The following is a 10,189-nucleotide window of genomic DNA, read 5'->3' as shown; positions in this document are numbered from 1 at the left end:
TTCATGGAGCTATACAAATGCATATTTTTGTTGTCTCAGGACTGGAACTTGAATCTGTAACCTTCTGCCTCAGAGGTGAGCAGACTCCTCATGGCTGACACATTCAGCTGTCATCTCTGCTACCAGTGGGTTATGGGATTCTGAAATATTTTACTGAATTCCTCTCTGCCTATCCTCAATTTCGTTAAAACACAACATTTGTAAATGGTGTTTTGCAGTTAGCGAAATTGAACCTTTTTTGTGGCTTCCTGCAGCTTGATTACTGCACCCGAGGCCTCTGTGAAGGGTGAGCACACTGATGATAAATGTGGACTTCTTACCTACTAAAAAGTACAATTCCTCAATCGTCCAGCTGTTTAGTTGCCCTGTCTTATCTGCTGTTCTCTCTCAGGGCTATTAAAACAGATTGAAACAGAGAGTGGTGAGTGCCTGGAACTTGCTGCCGGGGGAGGTGGTGGAAGCAGGTATGATAGCGACGTTTAAGAGTCATCTTGACAAATACATGAATAGGATGGGAATAGAGGGATACGGTCCCCGGAAGTGCAGAAGGTTTTAGTTTAAGCAGGCATCAAGATCGGCGCAGGCTTGGAGGGCTGAATGGCCTGTTCCTGCGCTGTACTGTTCTTTGTTCTTTGTTCTATACACAAAACACCATTAGAGTTGGGACTTTTTCAGTCTCGTTTATTCAGTTGGTATATCAATGTGATCTACTACACAATGATTGTTCCATTCCACTCTTTCCGCCCTTCCCAAAATCTCGGGATACCAGGTGGGGGAGAAGGAGGAGGAGTACAGAAAATGTTTCCACATGTAGGGGAGACGAAAACAAGGAACCTATGAATATAAAATAGTCAATAATAAATCCAGTAGGGAATTCAGGAGAAACTTCTTTACCCAGGGACTGGTTAGAATGTGGAAGTTGCAAAAACACAGAAGTATTTAAGGAGAAGCTTGAAATGTACACGAGAGAGAAAGGAGCATGTTGATATGTTGATGTTGAAAGGAATATGTTGATCGAGTGAGATGAAGAAGGTTGAGAGGAGGCTCGTGTGGAGCATAAACACCAGCACGGACCAGTTGGTCCGAATGGCTTGTTTCAGTGCTGTAAATTCTACATGATGGCCCCCTATTTTTCATCTTGCCTGCAAGCAGATTTTGTGGTGAAGAGCTGAGAGCCACCCCCCCACCCTTGCTGCCGGACGCCCTACAACCTGCTTCCCCAACAGCCCCCACCTCAAGATACCCCTCCTGCCCTGACTTACCTGTGGCCTTGGTCCAGCACTGCTCCTAGGCCTCGGGTGGGTGCTCCACCAGCAGCTCTCAGAGGGCAGGACTTCCGTTGCCAGGGTCCTTGATCCTATGAAAGACCCGCCACTGTGCACTTAAATGCCTTACTGGCACTGGATTCAGTGGACTTCTCACCGAAGTGGCGATGCGGGGTTTTCACCCGCACTCTTGCCGGAGGTCGAGATCTCCATTGCCCGGATAAAGTCCCGGCCACAGAGCGTAAACCTGGAAGTACAAATTAGAATGTTTAAATCATTGTAAAATCCTGCACAGAAAGTGAAATAAAACAACAGAAAGAAAGATGGGATTAAAAGAGAGAGAGATAAAAGGATAAAAAGAAAATTAAATCTCCCTTAATTAATTTCCTACAGAATGAGACTCAATTTCTGTAAAATTAAATTTTCAGGGCTAGAGAGGTTGTTTGGCAGTAATTAAGACTCATTACCCCATTAAACATTCACTTACACCTGAAATCGCAAGCACTTACTTTCTCTTGTGTGTTTAGTGGGTAACGAGTGGATAAGTTCTGAAACTTCAGGCCCTTACATTGCTGAGTCTTTCAGTGAGGTACTGGCGTAATGACATAACCTGTGGAGGTGTAGGGTAACTTGAACAGTAACCTCCAGATTTCCATGTTTAACTGCGCATGTGTGGATGACAAAAGCTGCTGTTCTATTTACCCCATAATTACCAAGAGCACTGATAGTCTCACCGTTATTCTTAACGCAAAATTTGAGCCAATTTCTCTAGGTCTACAAATTTAATTGTCAATTTTATTCATTCATTTTCTCGATAAGAGGAATTAAGCTGATTTTAGAAAACAGAGCAAGCCAGAAATGACTTTTTAGAAATCCTAAATTACTAAGGATTCAAACTTGATTTAATGAAGAATATTGCAATTGTGCATTTCACCAGGGTTCAGGTACAGATATTCTATTATGTTGCTTCAGCTCAATATTGCATTTTTGCCTCCTATGGGGATTCACTGGGTATCTCTAAATGACAAGCATTGATCTGGGTACAACTGAATGCAACAAGATATTCAAAATTATGAAATGTTTTGAGTGAGTAAATTGGGAGAAACTATTTCCAGTGACAGGAGGGTCAGTAACCAGAGGACACAGATTTAAGGTAATTGGCAAAAAATACCAAGGGGGAATTGATGAGATTTTTTTGTTACTCGGTAAGTTGTTGTGATCTGGTTCGTACGGCTTGAAAAGGTGATGGAATCAGACTCAATAGTAACTTGCCAAAGGGAATTAGATATATACTTAAGAAGGAAAGATTTGCAGGGCAATGGTGAAAGAACAGGGTTGTTTGGCTAGCTCTTTCAAAGAGCTGGCACAGGCATGATGGGCTGAATGGCCTTCTTCTGTGCTGTGAGATTCTATAATGAACTGCTGCTGACAGATAGTGGAATCTAACAGGTGGGGGCAGTAGAGGGCCACAAAGAAACAAATACATTTTTACATACGATATGAAGTGCTCAGTAACCATTTACTCATAGGATCAATTATTCTTTAGGCAAATGCAATCATAGATGAGTGCCGGTCTACAGCACTTGTCTCAGAGTTTAGAAAGTAAATTTTACCATAAAATGTTAGGGTCTGAGTGGTCCTGGACGCTGCCTTGTGCGTTTGTCCCTTTTTGAGCCACACAGACTGCAGCAGAATGCATAAAGTGGCAAGCCGCACTGGGGATCCCCTGTCAGCACATCTGTTCAGGATTGCTGGTGCCTGTGCGCTGGGTCTGAGGAGAGTGAGAGCCTGCCAACTGTGACATTTTCCAACAATCCCTGGAAATGTTGCTGCGTTTTGAGATTGCATCATAATTTCCACACTTCACATCTGCATCTCAGGAATAAAGATCACGGAATAAAATCAAAGAGCTTGCATTTATTTATCTCCTTTCAAAGCCTAAAGTGCATTACAGACAATAGAGGGCATTTTTTTAAGTGTAGTGGCGGTTTGCAATGTCGGAAATGCTGTGGCCAATTTGCGCTCAGCAAGATCCCACAAATCAGATGATCTGTTTTTCTCAGTTTCGTTGGCTGAGGGATAAATATTTTCCAGGACACTGGGGGGATCTGCCCTGCCCTTCTTTGAAACTGTGCTGCAGGATCTTTTATGTCCAACTAAGATTTCTTATTGGGTGGAGAAGCAGTGGGCGACCACACACAGACGGGTCTGGGCCACAACCCTGTGCCTCGGTCACTGTCATGAGTGAGAACAACCAACACGAAACAACAACTTGCATTTATATGGAGCCTTTAATGTAATAAAATGTCCCATGGCACTTTACAGGAGCATTATATAAAGGATGACTGGCATTTATATAGCGCCTTTCATGACCACCAGATGTCTCAAAGCGCTTTACAGCCAATGAAGTGCTTTAGAAGTGCAGTCACTGTTGTGATGTAGGAAATGCAGCAGCCAATCTGCACACAGCAAGATCCCACAAACAGCAATGACCGGATAATCAGATTTGTGATTTTGATTGAGGGATAAATATTGGCCAAGACATGGGGGATAATTCCTCTTCTCCTTTTCAAAATAGTGCAATGGGAACATTTACATCCAGCCAAGCAGGCAGAGGGGGCTTCTGTTTAATACCTCATCTAGAAGATGGCACTGCCAACAGTGCAGTATTGTATTGGAGTGTCAACCTTGATTTTTGTGCTTAAGCTCTGGAGTGGGTCTTCAACCCAGAACCTTGAGATTCAGAGGTGAGAGTGCTGCCACAGGTGATACATAAAAACCTGACACCGAGCCACAGAAGGACATATTAAGGGAGATGGCCAAAAACTTGTTCAAAGAGGTTGGTTTTAAGGAACTCTTAAAGAAGGAGAGGTAGAGAGGTTGGGAGGCTTAGGGAGAGAATTCCAGAGCATGGAGTCCAGGTAGCTGAAGACACGGCTGCCAATGTTGGAGCGATTAAATCGGGCATGCACAAGAGGCCAGAATTGGAGGAGCGCAGAGATCCCGAAGGATTGGAGAGCTGGTGGAGGTTACAGAGATGATGAGGGAGGTGGTGAGGCCATGGACACGTTTGCACACATGGATCAGAGTTTTAAAATGGAGGCATTGCTGAGTCGGGAGTCAGTGTAGGTCAGCGGTCACAGGGGTAATAGGTAAACAGGAGTCGGTGTGAGTCAGGACACGGGCAGTGGAGTTTTGCTCTAGGTCTAACGTAACTGCTGGCTTACTGCACTGTTTTCACTGTGAGGCTTCAGAACAGTTTCAGAATTAGCCCAGCGATTAAAGCGAGCCGGAGACTGGGAATGATAGGCTGAGATTTGGGACCATCATTCCCAAGTTCAACAACACAGAAATGTCTGTGGAGCAGGCTGACCCTTGACCTGCAGTCTGCTGATCGCGTTTTGTACAAGACTGGACATGTGGTCAAAGCAGAGACTTCTTGGCCTTTATTTCCCTGAACACATGCCAATGCAGGCTTTCCGGAAAGAGCAGCTAGTCCAGTCAGGGCACAGGGTATAGCATAATGCCACACTCCACTCACAGTGCACAGCATTCAGTGATGCACGCAATCAACAGAATGAGCATATCAGTGTCGAGGCAGTATATTGGTGTCAGTCTTGGCTCAATGGGCAGCTCTTTTGCTTCAGAGTTTATAAGGTTGTGTGTTCAAACCCCACTCCAGAGACATAAACATAAAATCCAGGCTGGAACTTCTGTGTGCTCGTACAGAGGATGTACATGGCACTATTCAAAGAAGAGCAGGGGAGTTCTCTTGCTATCCTAGCCAATATTAATCCCTCAATTAACCCCCGAAACAGATGATCTGGTCATTTACTTTATCCATGTTTGTGTACAAATCGATTGTTGCATTTCCTACATTACAACAGTGATTACACTTCAAAAGTATTTCATTGACTGCAGTGTTTTCGGGATACCCTGAGGTTGTGAAAGGTGCTATGTAAATGTGCAAATCTTTCTTATTTTTTTTTAAATCTAGGTTTGGAATGCCAGTATGTACTGAAGGAGTGTTACCCTGCGGAAGGTGGCATCTTTTGAAAGAGACATTAAACCGAGTTTACATCTAGGCTGGCACATGAGTAATCACCACATAGGTAAGGTACCAGAGGGTTGCCCACTCCTCTAAACCTATACCCAGGCAACAGTCAAGGCAGGAAAGAAGATGAAACTCACTGAAGATTGTGCGGATTTCTGCTTGTTTGATCCCACAGAGTTTAAAAAAAAAAAATCTAACTTCCTATCTTCTGGTGTAAACATTACTCCAGTGATTCCTGGTAAGGGAATTTCCTCTACTATGATGGCAAACTGAAGGTCTTTACAGTGAAGACTCCCTATAATGGACATCCCATACCTCGCACAGCATAGCACAGGATGAGGTTGGAGCATCGTCCTTTCATCTTTGGAACCAGTACAGACCACTAGCAACAAACTTCTCCCCTCTGAACTCCACAGCACATCAATGAAAAGATTTCCTCATGGGTACTGGTCGCCCTCTGGAATAAGAACACAAGAAATAGGAGCAGCAGGAGGCCATTCAGCCCTTCGAGCCTGCTCTGCCATTCAATAAGATCATCACTGATCTTCTACCTCAACTCCATTTTTCTGTATTATCCCCATATTCCGGTGAATCCCTCAGTGCCCAAGAATCTATCGGTCAGTCTTGAAAATACCCAATGACTGAGCATCCACAACCCTCTGAGTGAAGAAATTCCGCCTCATCTCAGTCCTAAATGGCCAACCCCTTATCCTGAGGCTATGATCCCTAGTTCTAGACAGTCATTGGAACAGTCCATACCTGTGTTTATGTTCCACACGAGCCTCCTCCCACTCTTCCTCATTTCACTTCATCAACATGTCCTGCTATTGCTTTCTCCCTCATGTGTTTATCCAGTATCCCCTTAAATGCATCTATGCTATTCACTTTAACTACTCCAGGAGTTCGCGGGTTACACATTCTAACCAGTCTCCAGGCAAAAGAAGTTTCTCCTGAATTCCCTATTGGATTTATTAGTGATTGTCTTATATTTATGGCCTCTGGTTTTGGTCTCCGCCACAAGTGGAAATGTCTTCTCCAGGGCTACCCTTTCATAATTTTTATGACCCCTCAGCTTTCTCTTTTCTAGAAGCAGAATATCAACAGGTTATTCTCCTATAAAGGGGCATCATAACTGAGCCTTATCTGAACAAGGGTCACTGACCCGAAACGTTAACTCTGCTTCTCTTTCCACAGATGCTGCCAGACCTGCTGAGTGGTTCCAGCATTTCTTGTTTTTATTTCAGATTTCCAGCATCTGCAGTATTTTGCTTTTATCTGAGCCTTATCTGATCTGTAATCAACATTCATGCATACACGCACACCATGCATGTTCAGTGATGACGAACAGGAACCCTGGTTGTTTTTCCCTTCGCTCAGAGGTTCTGTTCCAATGTTCCCTGTAAAATTTCATCAGTGTGCACAGCAAGCTTTTTCAATGTGTGGTACCTTTAAATATCTTTGCGTGGCCGTGCACGCGCGGTATATAACAAGGCCTGTGGGGTAATCTCAGGCTGTTGCACGACCAAACAGCTTAGCGGGAACATTGCTCTGATCATCACTGTATTGGTGTCAGTACGATTCGTGCTGACTCCAGCTAACACCATACAGACAAAGGAATGAACCAGGATCTTCCCGGTCTGTGTGGTTTCATGTTGCCACAGACCTGCCGCAGTCATTGAAGAGAATCTGTTCCCGATTATTGGAAATTAGCAAAACAAAAAAATAAATATCGGATCTTTTTGAAAGAAGCCTAAAGTTATAATAAACACTGAAAATTCTAGAAATACTCCGCAGGTCAGGCAGCATCTGTGGAGAGAGAAACAGAGATAATGTTTCAGGTCAGTGACCTTTCACCAGAATCAGAATTAAACAGAACGCTGGATGATACAGAATTATAAAATATTATTCTAAATGAAAGGCTGAAGCAGACAGATTTTTGTTGGGTGAGGGATATGTAGTAAAGGTGGGTAATTGGAGTCGAAGTACAGGTCAGCCATGATCTAACTGAATAACAGGACAGGCTTGAGGGGCTGAATGGCCTAATCCTTTTCTCCTGTTCCTATGCAGGAGGAATTGGAAGCACCCAGTGAGCAGGCTATAAATCTGTCCTCTTGGCAATAGAGAGGTCAAATGAACAGACGGACATATGAAAATAATTTCCCACAAATGCTTGTTCTCCTACATTCCCTCCCACCCACTGATAATTGCAGGAGGCATGAGATCAGAGTGAAGGAACATTGGGCCAATGTTAGCGGAAAAAAACGCTGCAAAACTTCTTGCTAACTTCATAAAACAATCAAGCAAAACTCCAGGGGGTTGTGATTCAACCTAATGCATCACTGGGCAAACTTTACCACCCAACAAATCTTCTCAAAGCAGGGGATTGGACTTCAAGTGATTTATGCCAGTTGGATCATTCCTCACTTACTGGCAGTGCCTGGTATTATTCACAAGTGGAGCCTGTGAGTTGCTGCTACTTAAATGTGCTCAGTACTTTGGTGCATTCTCTGAATCGAGGGAACTTGATGCAAAAGTGCATTGTTCGGGCAGCAAACCGCTCAAAAAGTTAAAGCTTGCAGGAATTGTCATGCAACATTGCCCTAAATCATATTCCGTCTCTTTTTTCTATTCACTGGCCTTGCTTAGCTAATGCAGAGTGCACTCTCTCTCCCAGTACGGGCACACCCCTCTCGTTAAATCCAGAGTTTAGAAAGCAGATTAGCAACATTCAAGAATTAGGGACACCCAACTGATGTACTGCTGGAGTTTAATACATTAAGATCATACCGCCTACAAGCAGAGAGTGCTGGTTAGCTTCTAACTGCTTGTCAATGCTCTGGGTTACAGGGTTATCAGTTGTCAAGGGGAGAGAGTTCCAGATCCCACTGACAGATCTCTCCCTCCTGGTCTCTGATGGTGAATCATCAACAGTGAAAAGAAAGACTTACATTTATATAGCACCTTACACAACCTCACGTGTCCCAAGGCGTTTCACAGCCAACAAAGTCACTGTTGTAGGAGACACAGCAGCCAAATTGTGCACAAACAGCAATGAGATAATGACCAGACAATCAGTTTTAGCAATGCTAGTTGATTGATAAATATCAGCTAGGATACTGGGTGGAAATCTCCCCTACTCCTCTTTCATTAGTGCTGTGGGATCTTTTATATATCCACCCGGGAGGGTAGATGGGGCCTTGGTATAACATCAGCATCTGAAAGACAATACAGCACTTCCTCTGTGTCACATTTGAACCCACAGCCTTCTACCTCAAAGTGAGAGCAATACACACTGAGCTACAGCTAACAGTCTTAAAGTAACATATAGGGCTGGATTTTACGAGTGCACTGCGGTTTGTGCCAGCGCACTCTAATGGCGGTGTGCAACCCACGCAGATGCGCCGTCCCTGAGCCCCCATAATATTATGCACAGGGGCTGATTTAAATAGAGGGGGCGGAGCGGCCGCCCCCGTTAATGTGGGGGGGGGAGGGGGGTGGCTGCGTCCCTGGCAATGGCGTCTGCCGCCACCACACAGGTGCTGGTGCCATTTTTAAAGGGCTTTAAGCCCTTAGAGGTCATTTTACTTCTTAAAGCTAAAGCACTGGGAATTTTTCATGAGCAATTAATAAAGATATGGCGGCCCTTCCCCAAACCCCCCCAATGGTCATTTAATTACCCAATATGACCAACACTTGCCCTTTTTCCCTACCCGAACTTTCCCCCCCAACCTTCTAACTTTTACCCTTCAACCTCTTCCCACCATCCCTACATCCAATAAAAAGTGTTTTTCCCCGCTCCACTACCCCTCCCGCCCTGAAAATGTTATTCCTTCCCCCCTCCCCACCAGGTTCTCACCCAGAACTCCGAAGGTGCGCGAAGGCCGAACGACGGCTGTAAAATTGGTGTGGGATGGCCACTGCCTGCGGGTAAATTAATTTACATATGTTTATTAATTTGAATATTCAGATGAAGGGCCTGCCGCCAGGCGAGGAGGTGCGTCGCACTGAGGTCCCCCTGCCGTCGGAAATATGCGGCGGACTCTTCTCGACGTTGCGGGTCAAGGCGGACCTCTCCCTGCAGAATTTTACTGCCCCCCCCCCCCCACCCCCACACTCCCGACATGACCCACAGCATCGAGGGGCTGGTAAAAGCCAGCCCATAATGGTGTTACCGTGACTATTAACCTCAAAATCAATATCTACACTGGTCATGGACTAGCCTCCTTTCATGGATTGACAACACAACCTGATAACTTGTTTCTTGATAACTGATTAGACCATGAAAACTTTGAACATCTTGAGGTAAATGTGACTTCATGGTAAAATGTCACTCCCTTTTGTGGTATTGATATGTTCTGTTTCCAGCCTTTAATGTCTGGGATAACACTGAGACTGCCTTCTCACTCTGTGGCTCCAGTTGTAATACTTGACCAGGCCTCTGTGTGTGTGATAATGGTTGCTGCAGGTGGATAACATGAGTGAAGCCGAGGAAAAGATTGGATCTGTGAGTATGTCCTCAGTTTAAGGCACTTTATCGCAAAAGGTCAAAGAAAGAAAGACTTGCATTTATCTAGTACCTTTCACGACCTCAGAACATGCCAAATGATTTACAACAAATGAAATACTTTTTGTTGAAGTATAGTCACAGCAGTCTACTTGCACACAGCAAGATCCCATAAACAGCAATGTGATAGTAACCAGATTATCTGCTTTAGTGATGTTTGTTGAGAGATAATTATTGACTAGGACACCAGGGAGAAGTTTCCCATTTCCTAGTGCTAATCTCTCTCATAGGTTCAATAACAATCACAAAACAAACCTAAGATCTGTTGACAGATCTTGGATAGACCAGTTGGAGTCTGCAGTTGGT

The sequence above is a fragment of the Heterodontus francisci genome, chromosome 38 (genome assembly GCF_036365525.1).
Source record: "Heterodontus francisci isolate sHetFra1 chromosome 38, sHetFra1.hap1, whole genome shotgun sequence".
Taxonomy (NCBI): Eukaryota; Metazoa; Chordata; class Chondrichthyes; order Heterodontiformes; family Heterodontidae; genus Heterodontus; species Heterodontus francisci.
Note: the sequence above shows the minus strand (reverse complement) of the source record.